Source organism: Apodemus sylvaticus, chromosome 7 (genome assembly GCF_947179515.1).
Source record: "Apodemus sylvaticus chromosome 7, mApoSyl1.1, whole genome shotgun sequence".
Lineage (NCBI taxonomy): Eukaryota > Metazoa > Chordata > Mammalia > Rodentia > Muridae > Apodemus > Apodemus sylvaticus.
Genome location: NC_067478.1, coordinates 122,167,866 through 122,186,404, shown reverse-complemented (window position 1 = coordinate 122,186,404; position 18,539 = coordinate 122,167,866). Strand labels below are relative to the sequence as shown.

At 43.9% G+C, this 18,539-nt stretch overlaps 1 pseudogene; it reads right to left on the bottom strand.

Annotated features, from left to right (window-relative positions):
* Window positions 1-629: 629 nt before the first annotated feature.
* LOC127689844 (glyceraldehyde-3-phosphate dehydrogenase-like) overlaps window positions 630-18,539 on the bottom strand; it is a 75,104-nt pseudogene continuing 57,194 nt past the window's right edge.

Below are 18,539 nucleotides of genomic sequence, written 5' to 3'. Positions count from 1 at the left end.
AACAGTAGTTTTAGGATATAGTCAAGCTGATGCTTTAGTTAGATCTTTTAGATTAATTCAATTCTGGGACTGTGGAAGGCTAGGGGTACCTCTAACTCTTCCATACTTTACTTAGATCACGTAGATTGATTCAGTTCTGGGACTGTTGAAGGTTGGGGTACTTCTAACTGTTCACATCACCTCCATTGGCATTCAGCAGCTGTCTTTGCAGAGATCCCAGAGATGGATGTGACCAATGGGTCCTCTCTTAGCAACTTCAAACTCCTCCTCTGCTTTCCCTCTAGAACCACCTGTTTGCACCTGTTTTATCCTATGCCCTCATTTTAGAAATCTGCAAATTATTAACTTGGTCAATAAAAGGACAACTTTCTTCTAAAGATATCTTCTTTGCCAGAGATCTAATGAGCTTTTCATTCTACACTGCACACTTAGAATTTTATCCCTAGGCAGTGTAGACAATACCTGTGTAGGCACTCCAGCGTCCCGGGCCGGTCACATGCTGTAGCTGCTCCTAGGCAGGCAGGATTTGGGAGGAGAAGGCATTATGAGCAGCAAGGTAAAAGACTGAAAATGCTTGAGTGCACACTCACTGGAGTGAGTGGTGTGTGTGTTTCTTTTACCCTACATTGTCATGTATACGGATGGCCTGCGGCTTTTCTTAGTGCATTAACAAAGTATGCAAGTTCCCTCCCCTGTAGTAACACAATTACTGCTAAGTGAATGACATAATCTAACACAAAGACATTCTCCTTCTGAACCACAAGATCCAGGAGGCATTGGACTGACCTAGAAGCAAGATTTTGACAGAGCTGTTTTCTCACTGGAGACTTTGAGGCAAATCCAGTTCTTTTCCTTTCTCTCAGGAGCTGCTGAGGTTTCCCCACGAACCTCTTCAACTTCAGCATCAGCCATGTTGAACTGAAGTCTAACAGCATCTCACTGGCCAGCTTCTGCTCCTTTTCCTCCTTAAGGGACTCTTGAGTTGACCTTGGCTTTACCTAGAGAATCCAGAAGAAATTTGCTGTTCTTAAATTCAGTTCATCAATCTACCTTCCTTCCTCTTTCTTTCTTTCCATCTTTCTTTCTATCTTTTTTATCTTTCTCTCTCCTTTTTCCTTCTCTATTATTATTTTTGTGACATTACACATTTGAACATTCTAGAAATTATGACACAGACAATGGCATTGGAGGAGGAGAACAGTTTGCTCACCATGAAAAGTCAAAACAATCTGAAGCTGCAGACTGAGTGCCGCTGCCTCCACACTGTTTGATACACACATGGACCAATATCCCAAAGATGAGGGTCCAGGTGAGAGATGTGCATGGATACTGCCATGATGGAGCCTTCTGACTACGAGCCTGAGGTGGCAGATGAGCTTGTGGTGCGGCCCAGCTGCTATGCCGGGCCCCATGCAAGCAGGGCTTCTTAGCATTGGTGTGGGAGCCCCTGAAGACTTCCCTTTCCTGTCCCATTTCTGTCCTTCCTGGACTTGCCATGAGTACAAGGAACTTTAAGCATTTGTTAATTACTATAGGTTTGGAAAATGTGTCTCAACTGACCCAAAGTTAAGTTATAAAGCTTGGTGCATAAATTTGCTAACACAAACCCTTGGCTCTTTTAATGCATCATGGAAATGAGATGCCTCTTTGTTAGGATGCAAGGCAGGGAAGGGCGGGGTAGGGGTTTGGAGCCTGGAACAGTGAGAAGCAAGGATGCCTGGGGTGGGAGGGACTGCTGTATAAGAGAACTCTATGCAGGGTTGAAAGACGTGTCTACTTACGTGTTAAGAAAACTGTTCATTACTACATGGTAATTATAAAACACCCTGGAGACTTCCTTTACAGACCTTACTTTAGGGGCATTAATGGGATGACAAAAAGATAAATGTGTTTATTCTCTTTACTTTGAGCCTGGGTCCTTTCTCTCAGCATGAGAGCTTTCTAGTTACTTGGAATCTTGAACTTGGCTATAGCCTTGCTGGGTATTCTCAGATGATGCCTTACATAGTTCAAAGAGGCACAGGTCTTTCTGCATGGGCTTTTGGCTACCTTTGCTGGCTTGTGACTGCAGAAGCAATAAAGCCTCCCTCACACATCAACATAGCAAAACAAACCCAGAACACACCTGTGGGATCCTGTCCTTCCATCTTCAAGCACCTTCTCTTCCTGCCTTATTATGTAAGGACTCCAGGAACCTCATGTTCCTTCCATGGCATGCTGGGGTGTCATCAACCCCAGCTTTGGATGCCTCTGTGTTTGGACAGGCAGGCTCCAAGGAACACTCCATCAGCCACACTGAGCTTAGGGCCAACGGATGTAGGACCCCTGCCAGTGATGCAAACTTAGGCTAATGGCCTGTGGGCTTCTGGGAAGAGATGGTGCGGGTAGTGGAGGGCAGCCATCAGAAGTTGGCAGGAAATAAGTATCTTTTTAAACAAAACTGTTAAGAAGAACATGAATCCAACAGAACCTCAGAGGCTCTGAATATCTGAGTTCATCCTCACATCTCTTCAGGATTAGGAAATAGAAAGAGATGGTTGAGGTCCTGAGGTCCTGTGTCCTTGCAATCCAAGGTCACTGGAACAGGAGGAAGACAGGTGTTAGGAACATAATGGAACCAAACACTCTGTCAAGCATCCTGGAATTCCTGCCCCATATTCTTGGCCTAAAACAATGAAGAAGTCAGTGTTTCCACCCACACAGAGGTATTTTATTGTTTAATGTCAGTAATCATGACTTATTTGATTCTTCTAATGAATATTTGAAAGCTGAAATAATGATAAGAATGGGATTCTTTGATAAATAAACCAATCAGACGTCAACCAGGAAGGCCCATGAAGCCGCCCACAGATTGCTGACTGCGTATACTGAAGATAAGGATTGAAGATAACATAGTATAATAGAGTGATTAATAATTGCCAGCAGTTCTTCCATGCGTGCTTTGTGCCAAGTACTCTTCTAGGGCTCAGCTGTTGATGTATGTGTTCTTCACATTCCTATTATACAGATGTGGAAACTGAGCCAAAGAGAGTTTTAAGACACATGTTACATGTTAGGAGACTGATGGATGCAGAATTCATACCTAGACATTATTACTCTCTAGTTCATGTTCTTTTCTTTAACATTATGGGTGCAGGTGTTTTGACTTTATGCATGTCTGTGTATCCTGTGTGTGTCCATAGAAGTCAGAAGATGGCTTTAACAGACCCCCAGACCTCAGCACAACTGACATCATGATGGATGTGTCATTTAGGCCATAAAACTTAACATGTAGATAGCACCACATGCCAAAATGAAAATAAAGACCTAATCCATCAAAGTCCATAGTTCTGGGAAAGTCTCTAAATGTACTCACCTTGCCTTTTGGCTTCTGTGGTTCTGCTTCTGGCTAACTGTTCCTGTTAAATAAAATATGAAAACCCAAGACATGGTTTTTGTGCTTAAAAGCTCACTCTGAGAAGGGGGTCAGCAACACCACTGTAGTTGCCAAAACTTTCTATTGGCTTACACCAATGTCCACGTAGTCGTCTCTCGTGGAAACCCCACAACAAGGATATCAGATCTCCTGGAACTGGAGCCACATTCAGTTGTGAGCCATCATGTGAGCTCTGGGTTATTTGACCCAGGTTCCCTGGAAGAGCAGTCAGTCCATGTTCTTAACTGCTAAACTAATGCTGCCTTCACAGAAGAGAAGTAGTAAGACATTCTCCTTTGAAGACATTGAAAATGAGAAGCTATTCAGTGTAGACAATGTGCTTCAAGAGAGAGGTGGCTTGGGCTAAAAGGATCATGGTGTGGTATGTGTGCATGCGTGGATAATGGATAATGAAGATCCAGTGAACAGGAGAGAAGCCATGCCCTCCAAACAAAGTAGAGTTTCAGAGGATTCAGAGGAAGGTGAAAGTGGGAAGTGTCTCTTGACACTTAGTCTCCCAACCTCCATCAGTTGTTAGAAGTATCTGTCAAACGTTATGACAACCAGGAGATTCTCCATGTTTGCAAAAGCTTACTCTCTGAGCCACCTGTATAGGGTAGGAGCTGAGGCCTCGTGTCCACGTGACTCACTCTTCACAAGGCTCAAACCAGAGTTGGGGAGATGTCCCAGTGGATAAAGGTGCTCGCTGTGCAAGCATGAGGACCTGAGAACAATCCCAATATCCACATAAAACGCCAGGTGTTGTCTCTATGCCTGTAATCCCGGTGCTGTGGGTATGCGAGTCATGGATGAGGAGAAAGAGGGTCCCTGGGGCCTTCATCAGCCTTGCTCCAGGTTCAGCGACAGATCTTGTCTGAAGGGAATAGGATGCAAAGTGATAAAGCAGAACACCTGACATCTCCATCTGACCTAAGAGCTCACGAGCATGGGTGTGCACTTGTAACACACACACACACACACACACACACACACACACACACACACATGCACACACGCACGCACACCACTCCATCTCCAGAATTTCTGGTTCAATAGGGGACACAGGGTATTTCTACCAAATTCCTAGATATTTCTGATCATGCTACAGAAAACTTTGAAATTGTTTTTAAGCAGAAGGCAAAAAGACCCATGAGAAAGATCCAAGATGTGTCTGGGGACAGTAGAAGGGAACAGAAATGAAACAGAATGCGTGTCTGACAGTGATGGCTGGCTAGTGAGTGATAATTCATTCTGAACACAAGCGTAACCATCCAACATGTATTATCTTTCTATCCTCAAATCAAAGTTTATGTGTAGTTATTGCTTATCTTTTACAGCAGAGCAAGAACTGCATCATTAGGACCCTTCCAGGTAATGTACATGTAGACTTGAGGCCATTGTCAGGTAGACACAGTTGGTTCAGGTAGACACAGGGTTAGGGTTAGGGTTAGGGTTATGTACAGAGCCTTATTGGGGCAGTCATGCACATAGTTTGAGTTTGACATTGGTCAAGGACAATCACTGGCTTCAGGCAGGAATCTGCCTTTAGGACATAATAGGGAAGTAGGTTAAAGCAGGAATTTTTATCCTAGGGTGGAGAAGCTCAGTGAAGGTTAAGTTCATTGTTCCTCCAGGTCTAGGAATTCCTGAATTAAGCAGGTGACCTACCCTGCTGCCGGAGCAGTCAAGAAAAGGACCTCCAAGTGAAGCTAGACAACTTCCACCGGAACTTAGCCCGGAGTTTGGGGGGAAGGGTTTGCCCAAACTGTTAAAAGGTCTGGCACCATTAAAGTTTCAGGACTTGATCAGTGAAATATTGTCTTGGCCCTCCTTCTTTTCACCCCTTCCCCATCCACCCTCAGCTTCTGTTCCAGCAACCCAGTTCGTAATAGCTGCAGGCTAACAACAGTGTTAGGGTTTGGTTAGGATTAAGGTTAGGGTTGGCACCTTTCCCATAGTCCAGGAAGCCATTATCAATGCATAAAAATTTCAATCATTGTAATAAGAAAACCAACAAGTTAATTAGAATGCATTGTTTCCCCTCCTAAAGGTTTCATAACCTCTGAAAATAGTGCCATGGACAGAGAGTCCAGGGTGGTCCTAGTGTTCAATTATGTGAGCCTATTTGGGACATTTTCATTCGAATCACAGTATGTAGCCACTACTGGGAGGGGTAGAAAAAAAAAGACAAAATCACATGCAGAGATAGAAGCAGGAATTTCTTCAAGCCAAGATTTCTTGTTGTTTGTATACATGATGTTTGCTTATAGATTTTGCAATCAGAAGTTTCCATATTGTGTGATAAAAATTACTCATTTCTTTAAATATTATTGAGGCTCACTAAAAACAGTAATGTATTTTGTTTTAATCATGTATATGTATGCATGCTTGTATATGTGTACAGATGGCTTCAGAGTCCAGAAGAGCTGTCATAGTCTCTGGAGTTTGAGGTATAGGCACTTGGGAGCTGAGGAGATGCAAACATGGATTCTCAGAAAGTACAATGTGTGTTCATTGCTACAGAGCTCAAGTTCCACATCTATTTAAGGAGAGGCCTTTTATTGCACAGGCTGACCTCAAGCTTCCTGCTTAGCTGAGGAAAACCTTGAATTCCTAATCCTTCTCCTTTTATTCCTGGGATTCCAGGAACATATTACTACATCTGGCTTTACTACGTTGTTGTTGTTGTTGTTGTTGAGAGATAAGAAATAAAAGACAAGTGGAAGTTTGTTCACTAGTAGCTTTTACCCATTCCTGATGTTCTCTGTGTTCTAGAGCTTTCCATGGGGTGAATTGTCTTGTTACGTTTGGATCAGAGCTGATGTCTTCTGGGAAAATCCTCAATTATATCTTCACATTTTTTCTCATTTTCATTATAATTTCCTTTAGAGGATTCCAGCCTATAAGGGATGGAGCCTCTTGGTCTGTCCTCTAAGTTTACTGACATCTCCTGTGTTTTTATGTGTGTGCTTCAAAAACTCTGGGAATAAAGTCTTTAAAATGAGCAAGTGTCTCCCATTACTCACACTCTCTCTAAATGTGGAGTTTTGAATAACAATGGCCCCATAGGGCCATTTGAATAACAATGACAATCTCATATTGCCTGCTTTTATTTTCAGACTTTTTTTTAGGCAGATCAAACATTATCTTATATTTAATATGTGATACTTCTAATATTTTAGAGCCATTGTTATTCAATGGGACTCCCTAATGTCCCAACAGAGAGTGGGACTGTTAGGAGGTGTGGCTTATTGGAGGAAATGTGTCACTGAGGGCTGAGTTTTGAAGAGGTTTCAGAAACTCTAGCCAGGCCTAAAGTACCCATCTCTTCCTGCTGCCTGAAAATTCAGATGTAGACCTCTCAGCTGCCTCTCCAGCACCATGTCTGTGTGGATGCTACCATACTTCTTGCCATGATGATAATGGACTAAACCTCTAAAGTGTAAGTCAGCTCCAATTAAATGTTTTCTTTTCTAAGAGATACTGTGGTCACGGTGTCTCTTCATAGAATTCTAAGTAATACACTAATATTGTCATTTTTTTTCAATTTTATGCATATGGGTATTTTGTGTACATACACATACACATATAGATAAAACCATGCACCATTTGAGTACTTGGTGTCAAGTCAGATACCCCGGGGCTGGAGCCACAGACGGTTGGTTCTATGTGGACAGCTGCCATGTGGTGCTGAGAATTGACCTCTGTCCTCTGGAAGAGCAGCCAGTGCTCTGAACCCCTGAGCCCTCTCTCCAACCCTCTCTCCCTAATCTTCTATTTACTTTATTTTGTTTAATTTCATTTACTTTTTGTCACTTTGATTTTTAAGTTTTATTCCTTAAGACCTATTTGGTAGTCTTGTATTGCCTGCTTTTATTTTCAGACTGCTTTTTTAGGCAGATCAAACATTCTTTACCTTATATCTAATATGTGATAATTCTAATATATTAGAGCTTTGTCTGGCTATGTCTGGAGTATTATTTCAGTTCTTAGATATGCTGTCTTGTTTACCTGCATATTATAATTTTGTTTTTTGAAATCTTTACCTAATATCCCTTCTTCCATTGTCCATAGAATTTTTTTAGGTCATGTTGAAATAGATTTACCTTAGGTAACATTTTAGCTTTCCTCCTATAACCTGGGAATAAGAATCAAAACATAATGCTATTTTATTAAAATCTCGATGCTGAGGGTTTTGTTTTGTTTTGTTTTGTTTTGTTGTTTTTTTGTTTTTTCACCATATAGAAGATTTGGACTTGGGCCAAAAGCATGCCCAAGGCTAGCTTGCGGTTCTGCATTCATCAGATGATTTTTTTTCCTCTCCTGTTCCTACTGCCAAGATGAGAAGAGATGCTTATGAGGCTCATAAAATGGCCCAGAGAGTAAGAAAACAGCTCCCATATGACAGATACAACTGCCTGTAAAAGCATCGCATGGGATCTGAAGCCCTCTTGTGTTCTCCAAGGCGACCAGGCATCCGTGTGCTGTACTTACACACGTGCAGGAAAATACTCACACACACACAAAAAGCAGAAAGACGTCTACCTGCTGTACTTCTGAGAGGAAGTTGTATTGCATGGGGCCACAGGCTCATATGAGGAACACAGTTACCCTTCCATTGCATATATCTCCAGCTTTGTCTACTTTTGTGCATTATGCGACCCTTAAAACAACTATCTAGTTTCTCCAGGATTCGGCAGACCCCGGTCAAAGCCAGTGCCTGCTTTTCTGTCCTCCCCATCTTTCCATATCACTTTGGTTAGGCTTCAGCATGTTGCATGAGTGTGTGCCAGCTCAGTGACACATTTAAAATATTCTAAATATACAAACGTGCGCACAGAATCAATGTTTCAACTGCTTTTAACAGAAGAGTTGGTTAGGGTACACAATTGCCTGATCTATAGAAGAAAGTGCCAGTCCAGAGTAAGGTTGAAAATATTTTATGACTTAGGCTAGGCCACAAGAAGAAAAATAGTGATTTTTTTTAAACTTACTCTTATTATTAAATGAAATAGTAAGCAAAATTCCCAAGGAGCAATATGGGTTTTTACTTTTAATCTTAACTTTATTTTGTATGAAGGAGAGGTCTGTACACATGTATGTATGTGTTCTATGTGCATTCTTGGTGATCAAGGAAGTCTGAAAAGGGGATTGGATCCCTTGATCATGGAGCTATAGAAGTGTCTGAGCCACCGTGTAGGTATTTGGGGTTGAACCCCCATTCTTTGGAGAATAGCAAATGCTCTTAACTACTGATCTCTCTCTCTCCAGCCCCAGAAACAGAACATTTTTTTATTTCCACCTTTAAAGCTCTATATTGTGTCAAGACAGAGAGAAAGCTCTGTAGAGAACGAATATCACAATGCAAACATTTATATAGTATATAAAGTTTCAAAGGATTTAATCACTATAACAGATTATTAAATATATTTGGAAATGTGCTTGGCTGGCTTCTGCCTGCCTGGATATTTATAATGCGCATGCATGTGCATTTACTAAGTATTTCTAACATTATAATATACTCACAGTTTGTGCAGAGCCCAACACATTTCTGATGAGCTGTCAGGCAGGCTATTACCAGATAGGTGCATACCTCAGCAACTCCCATCAGCCCTAACCCATTTCAGACTCCACGTTCTAAATGTATTCTTCTAACTTTAGGAGATGATTCACTCTCTGGCTTGGCTGGATTTTGTATATGGAATTTCTCTCGGGCTGGGCTTTCCGTGTGCTGAGAAGAGGGCAAGATGCTAAATGTAAAATTACAGAAAGTAAGAGAACCTCATGTGTGGTTTCTTCACTCCTTGGTGTGGTGGCACCCATGAAGGAAGCCGCTTGAAGGAGAGGTTTACTTTAGCTCACAGTTTAGAGAGCTGCCACCCATCATCCTTGGGAAGGCATGTTGTCCTGGCTTCAGTTGCCCTGAGAATCAAGGAAGCAGAGAGAGAGAGAGAGAGAGAGAGAGAGAGAGAGAGAGAGAGAGAGAGAGAGAGAGAGAGAGAGAGAGCGGAGCTAGGGTTCTGAATAACTCACAAGGCTCACCTCCCATGGCAACGCTGTCTTCAGGCCTGTCCCACCCCCACGAGCTTTCCAGCCTCCAAAAGGTGCTGTCATCCAGGAGCCAAAGATTAAAGTCTGTGGGGAACTTCACATTCAAATCATCACACCTAGAAAAGGCCAGTCTTCCCCACAGTGTTCCACCGAAAGCAGAGGAGTAGAGAGCTGTGTGGAAACCCAGGGTCTCAGAGTTCTGTCTGGCTCAGTCTGTCTGTCTGGGACTCCATTCTGCTGAGTAGCTAACAGGACTTGTGAACTCCCATTGTTCAGAGTCAGAAGGTACTTTGTCTCCTTAAAAGAAGTTTAGAATGGCATTTTGAGCAGGTGTTGGAATCAAGCACAATGCCGGCAACCTAGGCTTCATTGTTTCACTGTCTTCATTTGCAAATGAGTTACTAACCCGCCAAAGCTCTGTTCCATTGTTGGGAGCAGACTAAAGGAACTTGTCTTAAATTCTGCCATTTTGAATTCAGACTCCGTTTTACATAAGCTGATCAATCCCTCTCTAAGCAACAATAGTTACCCCATACATATCCTTAACAACAGAAAGCACAAATGAATTTGATTGGTTGGGCAAAAACACTGACTGTGTCAGTTGAGAATGAGGGAACACTGGAGAAAGTCCCTCATCCCTGAGTTTTGATAGGTGAAAATTATAACTGTAACTTGGCCCAGATGCATGTGTGTTTTGTGTTAGAAACCCTGCCTCAGTCCCCGCTTGGCACTGCCAGAAGAATCAAGGCTCCTGAGCCCTTGTTTGGTGGGCCTGACTGACCAGCAACTCAACTCCACGGTATGTTGTTGGAATAATCAGAGATTTTGCTGTTTCACAAGCCCACTTTCTTGTGGCCCTTTTCTGTGTGCCTGTTTCTCGTGGCACACAAAGGACATGGTGTAACACCATCACACAATGTCTTAAGGTTGTGTTGAGACTTTATAAAAAGAAAAACAATGTAAACTATATACACAGTGTAGATACCTAATGTACTGGGCAACAATAATTACTATTCTTTTGCGTCTTGAGCTGGGCTCAGCACACACTAGGCCAAGACGTCTACAAATTAAAGCGTCTACTCTCTTAGTAGTGCAAACTGTTGTCCTCCTTTCTCTGGCTTTAGCCTTCCCCAAAGGAAGGAACAAGAGGGAAGTAAGGTGGTGCTTTGTTCAAAAGAAGCCACATGCAGAGGTCTATTCAATTGCTGCTGGCTGCTTGCCCTGTTGAGGGAGAGAAGTATTCCTTCTGTTCTTTCTAGAAAGAACACCTGACTCCAGCTTCCCAGAGTCAGCAGTCTTCAGTCCTCTCTGCCCTGCCTTGGCAGAGTTCACACACGCCATTGAACCAAATGCTGACTGGAGGATTGCAATCCGGGCCACCTCCACCCACATGTCTCCATGAAGGAGCACTATGTCCGACTGCCAGGCTCCTAAAAGGCTGGACAGAGATAACAGCTGTGTTTTGGGGCTGCTCTGTAGGCACAGAGAGGCCTTTCTCTGCTGCTTTGTCTGAGAACTCCCACCTTGCCTGCAGTAGTCAAGTTTGTTGGTTAGAAAGAACTATGGAGTTCTAACAGGAAGTCTCAGTGGCCCACAGGGTTCAGAAGAATGTGTGTGGTAGCACAATGTCAGACGGAAGAGTGACAGTCAGAGCACAGGCCATCTGTGGGGTTACAGAATTTCCTCCAAACCGCAACCTCCCAAACACTTATGAGTCTTTTACTTGATTTGTGACATTCAGGTCATTATTGTGGTGTCATGGGCAATGGAGCCCCTTCGCTGCAGCTTAAAGACAAACTATTTTACAGAGATATCTCAATCTTCCTATTTTATACCCATTCAATACACATTATGAATCACTGACGCCCAGGTCAGAGGGTGAGAGCTAGTGGCTTCCATTGGGGGTAGCTTCAGTAATCATAGGCATAGGGTAACACTATCCATGACTCTGCACATCCTAGACTCTGACCATGAGCACCGATTAGCACAGGTAGCACAGAAAGTCCCATCGCCCACACTATGCAAGGTGCCCTCAGAGGTCAGAAGAGGACACTGGATTCCCCGAAGCTAGAGTGTTTGTTAGGCGATTATGAGTTACCCGTGATAGCTGGGAACAGAACTCAGGTCCTCTACTAGAGCAGAATCTTAATCTCTGAGCCATTTTGCAAATCCTGGAAGTTCTTATTGTTACCATTTAAAAGTGTACCTTGACAAGTTTTTTAAAAAGTGCACTAAAACCAAAGCATCGGTTAATTGATATCCTGTGCTTGAGGAAGACGATGCACTAAGTATGACAGCACAGGAACTGAGGATGGTTTCGGTTTCCCCCACAGACCAAGTGCCTGTCAACAGGTCATATAACTGGCCTCATCTGCTCTAGCTTTCACTCTTATTGCTTGCTTCCTTTAATTCTTTTAAAAGAAACGCTTGATGACCATCTCTGAACCCTGTTTTTCCCGCCTCCTTCTCTATTTGTTTTTGTTCTTTTTCTTCTCCTCCTCCTCATTCTTTTCCCTTTTCTTCCTCCTTCTCCTTTTCCTCCTCCTCCTTCTCAGAGCTTACTACGTAGCCCAGGCTGGCCTGGAACTCATTCTGTCTTCACTCTGTATTGAACTCACAATCCTTCTAGTTCAGTCTCTTGAGTATTTTGATTACAGACACACACCACCATATCCTGCTGTAATTGGCATCTCTCATTATCACTGATTACATTCTTCTTGACTTTGCTTCAGTAATGTTGCTGTACATGGATTTACTTGTGCTTTGCAGTGTGGCCAAAGGTTTGTGCCCTATAAGGAATTCTGATAGATTTTAGTTTTTTTCAGTTTCATAGGAAGGACAGCAAAGTAAAATAAACTTAGGATTTTACACGCTGCATTGCAGAGCACCTTCTGATAGAGGGGGTCTCCACTTGGCCCTGAGTGTTCAATGTCAGCTCTGTGATTTTCTCTGTGATGACTAGAAAATTTTCCCAAAGACTCACTGCTTCTCCATACATCTTCCAACTGTTTTCTCGTCCTCTTTTTCACATTTAATACCAGGCACTGTAGGATCCACTAAGGATGCAACAAATCTCATGCCTCGATAAGACATTTCAGAAAGACTGGTCCAGGAGATTCCTCACAAACAGAGCGCCTGTGCCTACAAGTGACTGAATTGCCTCCGTGCTGAACTTAATGGGTCATGGATGCATCCGACTTCCTCCTTCCTGGTTACTAAGAATGAGGATAACGGTTCTACGACTTTCTACACACAAACAGGCATGCATGTGCTAGTCAAAAGGTTGACAGGGAATAAAAGATTAGTCGGCCCAAACTGGAGCAAAGTTTCCCATGAAAGGTGGGACTTACACTGCAAACTAACTAATGAGCCGTAGCACCGGGCATAAGCTCAGATCTACAGGAAGGAAGCAAGCACAGAGAGAGCAAAGAGAAACGAGTAATCAAAGATATACATACGTATATATATATATGCATACATATGTTTGTGTACACATGTGTATATGTGTGTATCTGTATCTGTATATACATATATGCGTATCCTCTTAAAATGCATATGAAGTTTAACAAATGCTTGCTTGAGACAGAAAATGTAGCATTCTAGTGTAAAATTTCTACAATTAACTCAGATATAGAAACTTGCAGATGTAAACAGAAATTGTATAAACAAGGCTTTATCTATATGAATTGGTGCAATGATAACCCTTCACATGTTGTTAAAGATAAACATTTAAATGCCCAGAAAAAAAGCACAAGATATTCAACTCATAATGCTACAAAATGAAGAAATTAATTAAAATCAAATATTGGAATTTATTCAAGATCAGAAAGGAGCAATAATAGCAGAGTCAAATAACAAAAACAAAATCAGAACCATATAAGCTAAAAGTCAGTGGAAAGGATGTAAAGGATTAAGACATCTAAATATCCATATTTGATTTTAATTTTTATTATTGAGATATTTATACATGCTCATAATGTGTTTTGATCAAGTACACTCTTCCTCTTCTCCAATCTCTCCATCCCCTTTCCCTTCACCTTTCCCTCTTAATTCCATGTGTTCTTCTTTTTAAATTCACTGAGTCTACTTAGTGCTGACTGTCTGGGCATGGACGTGGGACCATGGGCAGCTTGTCAAAGCTGATTTCCTGACCAAAACTGATTCCCACTCTCCAGGCATCCATCTGTTACCAATAGGTCCTTAGCTAGGGTTGGGACTTTATAGCCCTCCTGATCGATGCTGGGGTTGTGTGTGGCTTGGTCTTGTGCAGGTCTTTGTGTCTCTGTGAGCTCATGTGTGCAACAACCCTTTAATGCCTGGTGAACACAGCTTCACAATAGTTGTTACTCTCTGACTTTTGTAACCTAGCTGCCCTCACTAGCATAGTGGTCTCTGAGCCCTGGGGGAGGAAGTGTAGTAAGGATAAGGACCTCCCATTTGGAGCTGAGCATTCCACTGTTTTTTTACTCTCTGCATGTCCAGCACTTCTGAGTGTCTGCATTAGTTTTCAACTGAGAGGAGGTTCTAATGGAATTTGAGAACATGTGAGTATGGAGGCAAGTACATGATGCCCACTTAGCAGAACAATAATAGTATTTTCCCTAGGAAACCCAGCCACAGGTTCTTGGTCCAGTTAACAGGTATGAGCTCACTTTTGTGGTACAGGTTTTAGATCAAATCAGAACATGATTGGTTGTGTGTGTAACATGTGCGCCATATTGCATCCCTGGGCATATCCTGCTAGGCCAGTTATGACTGTAGCTCGTATGGGTCACAGCTGGGTAGGATGGGTGATTACATTTCCCTATGATAGCGTGTACACCTTCCAGTGTTAGGAAAGCTAGCCAGTAGAGGTGAAGCTTCCAAATCAATATTACCTTGATTTCATATCTCTAATCCTATGATTCAAGTATGTGGTATCCTCAGCGATGGGGCCTTTCCATCCAGTCTGGAAGGTTACTATGGATAATGGCAAACATGACATTTTTTGGTCGTCTAAAGGATCCTGCTGATCAACAACATGAAAGGACCTGTCACCTGGGATACACCTGTCACATTTGTTTGATAACCTTACAGCTGTCACATTTGTTTGATAACACACACACACACACACACACACACAGAGAGAGAGAGAGAGAGAGAGAGAGAGAGAGAGAGAATATTATCCATGTTAATTAGTCAGAACACTAAGTGTGAAGAGCAACTGGAAGATGGAAGAGATAAAAAAGATGAAGTCATAAGGCTTATCATAATAACTGATTATTTTTCAATGGATATTTCCAAAGCCAGAAGGTCTTGGATTATGATGCCACAAGTTTTGAAAGACTATAACACCAATCAAGATTTCTATACCAAATAAAAATGTCATAGTCAAGGGGGAAAGAAACACCTTCTAAGATAAAAAGCAGGCTAAAGGGATTTATGACCACGGAGGCAGCCCTGTAGAGAAACTACTTTGCATGGATGAGATGATTGATATTTAATTTGTATTGATCTTTTAAAAGAACGTTTTCAATGGTTCTTTGTGAATTTCACCTCGTGCACCCGAATCTCCCTCATCTCCCCATCCCTTTGTATCCATTCTCCAGCCTGGCAACTTGCCCCACACCTAAGAAATAAAACTCTTGCTGTAGAAGTGGTAGTGTCACAGTGTGTTCACAGCACACCCTTTGTCCACTCTTCTCCTGCAATGAGGTATTGGTCTAGTTGGAAGTCCTAGCTTGTGCTACTCTAGAGATCCTGGACCCTCACCAAGATGCCTCTCGAGATCCTGTGGTTGCTCTGTGCCATGGGGAACCTGTAGTTTTTGGATTTACAGGTGTAGGACCATCCTTTTCACGTGCTCCTGCAATTCATCTATAGGGTAGATGTTGGGGTGGGTGAACTCAAAGCTCTGGGTCCAGGACTGAGAGGTATCTGATCTAGTCAGCCAGTAAGCTCTCCTTCACCCTCGCCATGGGAGTAATCTCTCCAGCCATGCTCTGGCTTGGTCAACCAATGCTGCAGCTAGCATGGAGCAGAGCCACCTCTCATACCTCAGGGCTGGCTCACTTGCAACCCCCATAACCAGGGCTATCTCTTCTTTGCTGCCCAAGGGAGGTGTAGGACCCACTGTCCTGAGTGACAAGGTCAGTTTTCTTACTCTCATGACTCTGGGTTGAGTTCCCCTACTTGTCATAGATGGCAAGGGACAGGGAGGTAGAGGGAGGGGAGGGGAGGAGAAGGAAGGGGAGGGGAAGGGACAGGGTGTGAAGACAAGTTGCAGGGCCAGCTCTCCCATGTTCACACTGCCAGAGTCAGCTCTACTGTGCAGCCCAGGCTACTTGCAAGGCCTGCTCTCCTGCTCTCATGACCCCAGGGCCAACTCTCTTCCCCACCCTCACCAAGACGCCCTGGACCCTCACCAGGTCTTGGTGAGGGTGGAGAGAGCTAGGAAAGGGGGAAGGCATCTCTTTCTTACCCACACCACTGCACCCACAGTAAAGAGGCAGGGCCTGCTCTTCCGTGCTCACATCCTCAGGGGGCTCTCCTTCAAACTCACAACTGAAGCCAGCTCTGCTGTGCTGCCCAGGTGGGGTGCAGGGCCTGCTCCCCTGAATGCTACAGCAGGTGAGGGGTGGGACTGGTTCCCCAGGGTCAGTTCTCCCACCTACCACAGGTGACAAGGGACAGGGCAGGGGGTGAGAGGAAAGGCATCTCTCTCTTGTCCAAGCTACCACATTTCCAGGCCCACCTCTCCTGCTCTCACACCCTCAGGGCCAACTCTCCCACAGTGCCCAGAAAGGGGTACAGGCAGTTCTGCACAGCCCTCAGACATCGGTATGGCCCTGGGTGGCAGCCTGATCTTTAGTGGTAATGGATCCCTGCTGCTGCAAACCCACAGACACAGACATGGTCCTCAGTGACAGCATAGGCCAGAGCTTCGTCCTGGTCTTCGGTGGCTACACCAGTTACTCGCATCAGGCTGTTCATCGCTGCCCTCGCGTCTCTAGTTCTGCCTCTCTTCATTGTGCCCACATCCTTCTGTTGCTCTCTCTTCCATTTCTCCACCACTTACTTGTTCTCTTTAGTGCTGTCCAGAGCCTCTGAGTGTCAGGTCATCTCGGGAGTGGTCTCAGGAGTGCAATACCTGCCCATGCAGTGTGACACTGGGCTACGGTCACCTCAGGCGTGGCTTGCTGGCCAGGGTCCGTACAGCGCTGGATGAGTAGTCTTCTTAGGCCTGCTCATTGCCTGGAGTCCATGGAGACAGACTGGTGATCATCTTGGGCTCCTTCCTGGCTGGGCTGCACAATCCCAGGCCGGGGGCATCTAGTCATGGGCTTTCTCCCTGCCCTGGACACGTGGCATCTGGCAGAAGTAGGTACCAGGCTGGTCGTCATCTTGGGCCTGCTCCTTGGCCCCATGACACCAGACTGGCACTAGGTCATTTGGCTCACTCTGCCTGCACCCCATCAGCCCCAGGTGGAGGCTGTTTGTCTAAGGCTGCCTCCCACCTGAATACTAACTTTTTACCTCTTTGGCACTTAGGATTTAATTTACAGCCTCATGCATTCTAGGAAAGAGTTCTATTATTAAATAACATACAAAGCCCCAGGTTTTTTTAAATTATTTTTCATTTTTTAGTTAACTTGTGTGTATGTTTGTGTATATGTGGAAATAAAACAGTATTTACTACTTAATGAACAGGGCAGACAGGAATTCAGGAGAATATAATCAGCACCTAGAGAATAGAAAATGTAATTTCCTGAGGTTCTGAGCAGCAGGGCCCTTCCTTCCATGATCCTACTGCATCCCCCCGGTCTCTCCACTCAGCACCGTTCTCACTTAGAAAGTCTAGAAGGGGGGGTAGCTAGCAAATACCTGGGATTTCAGTTTGCCTCAGAAAATGCCAAGCCCAGGTGATACATTTAAAGATGCTTTGATGTCAGCACTATTTCACATTTTTAGATGTGGCTTAGCAGAATTGAGGAGTTTAATGTAGAAGAAAAAAACTGAAGATATCCTCAATCATCCAACTCATATTTATTGTGTTCCTACTTTACATGGGCACAGAACAGATAAGACCCAGCTTTTACCCAGTCCAGTCCCTGTTCTACAGATGCTCACAGTGGAGGGTTTGGAGGAAGGAACACACATCAAGGAATACAAGCTGTTGAGTGTGCTGTGGTAGGGTTGAGCACAGAGACAGGCCTCTGCTCAGCCATCAGAAGGTTTGAAAGTTTCTAGGACAGCTTGCTAGGGTAGGAGGGACGACTGTGTATGAGCTGTGAATACACAGAAGGAACGGAGAAGACGATAATGAAGAAGGTGGAGGTGGGGCTGATGGGAATAATCCAAGCAGAGGAGCTCAAGGGTAGGGACACAGCCCATGTCACAAGCTGCCTCGAGTGGCCTTAACGTGTTGCTTAATACTTGTTGGGACAAGAGTGTGTAGGCGAGGGGCAGGGGTGGTGGTGGTGCCGTTATTGGATGTACGGATAATTGGTCAACATAATCCAGCAATTACTCTATGAGCAAGAGATGGGAGTTATTGACCCAGAAATTCCCTGTAAAAGGCCTTTCTCCGTCCTTTCAGTTCCCAGAGACAGCTTGTGCTGATGTCAGAGGGGGACCCTGCGTTTTTCACCCCTCCTGTCTAAGTAGGTCAGTATTTGCAGACACTATGGGAGCCTGTGTTATTTCTCAGTCTGCTAGAACACTGCACTAATGAGGAGCAGGTCATGGATTTAATCCCCTCTTGGGCCTCTTAGCTCCCCTCTGTTCTGTAGCCACAGACAGCACCCTTAACCCTGTGATGTCTCTTCTCAAGTGCCAGCAGCCAGCAGAGAAGGCTGGTGAGACCTCTTAGACAGATGAAAGAAAACTCGTCTGCATTCATCCCCTCGATGGGTATGGCTTCCAGCGAGAATTCCAGTGATCTGGCTTTATCAGTGTGATAGTGGTTTGTAAAAGTGATTAAAAAAAAACATCTATCTTATTGTATTCCTGTCCTCAGCTCCTACTGAACATTTGCAGAAAGGCTATTATTAGATTATTTTCCTCTTCAATGGAAACTAAAAAGATTTATCAA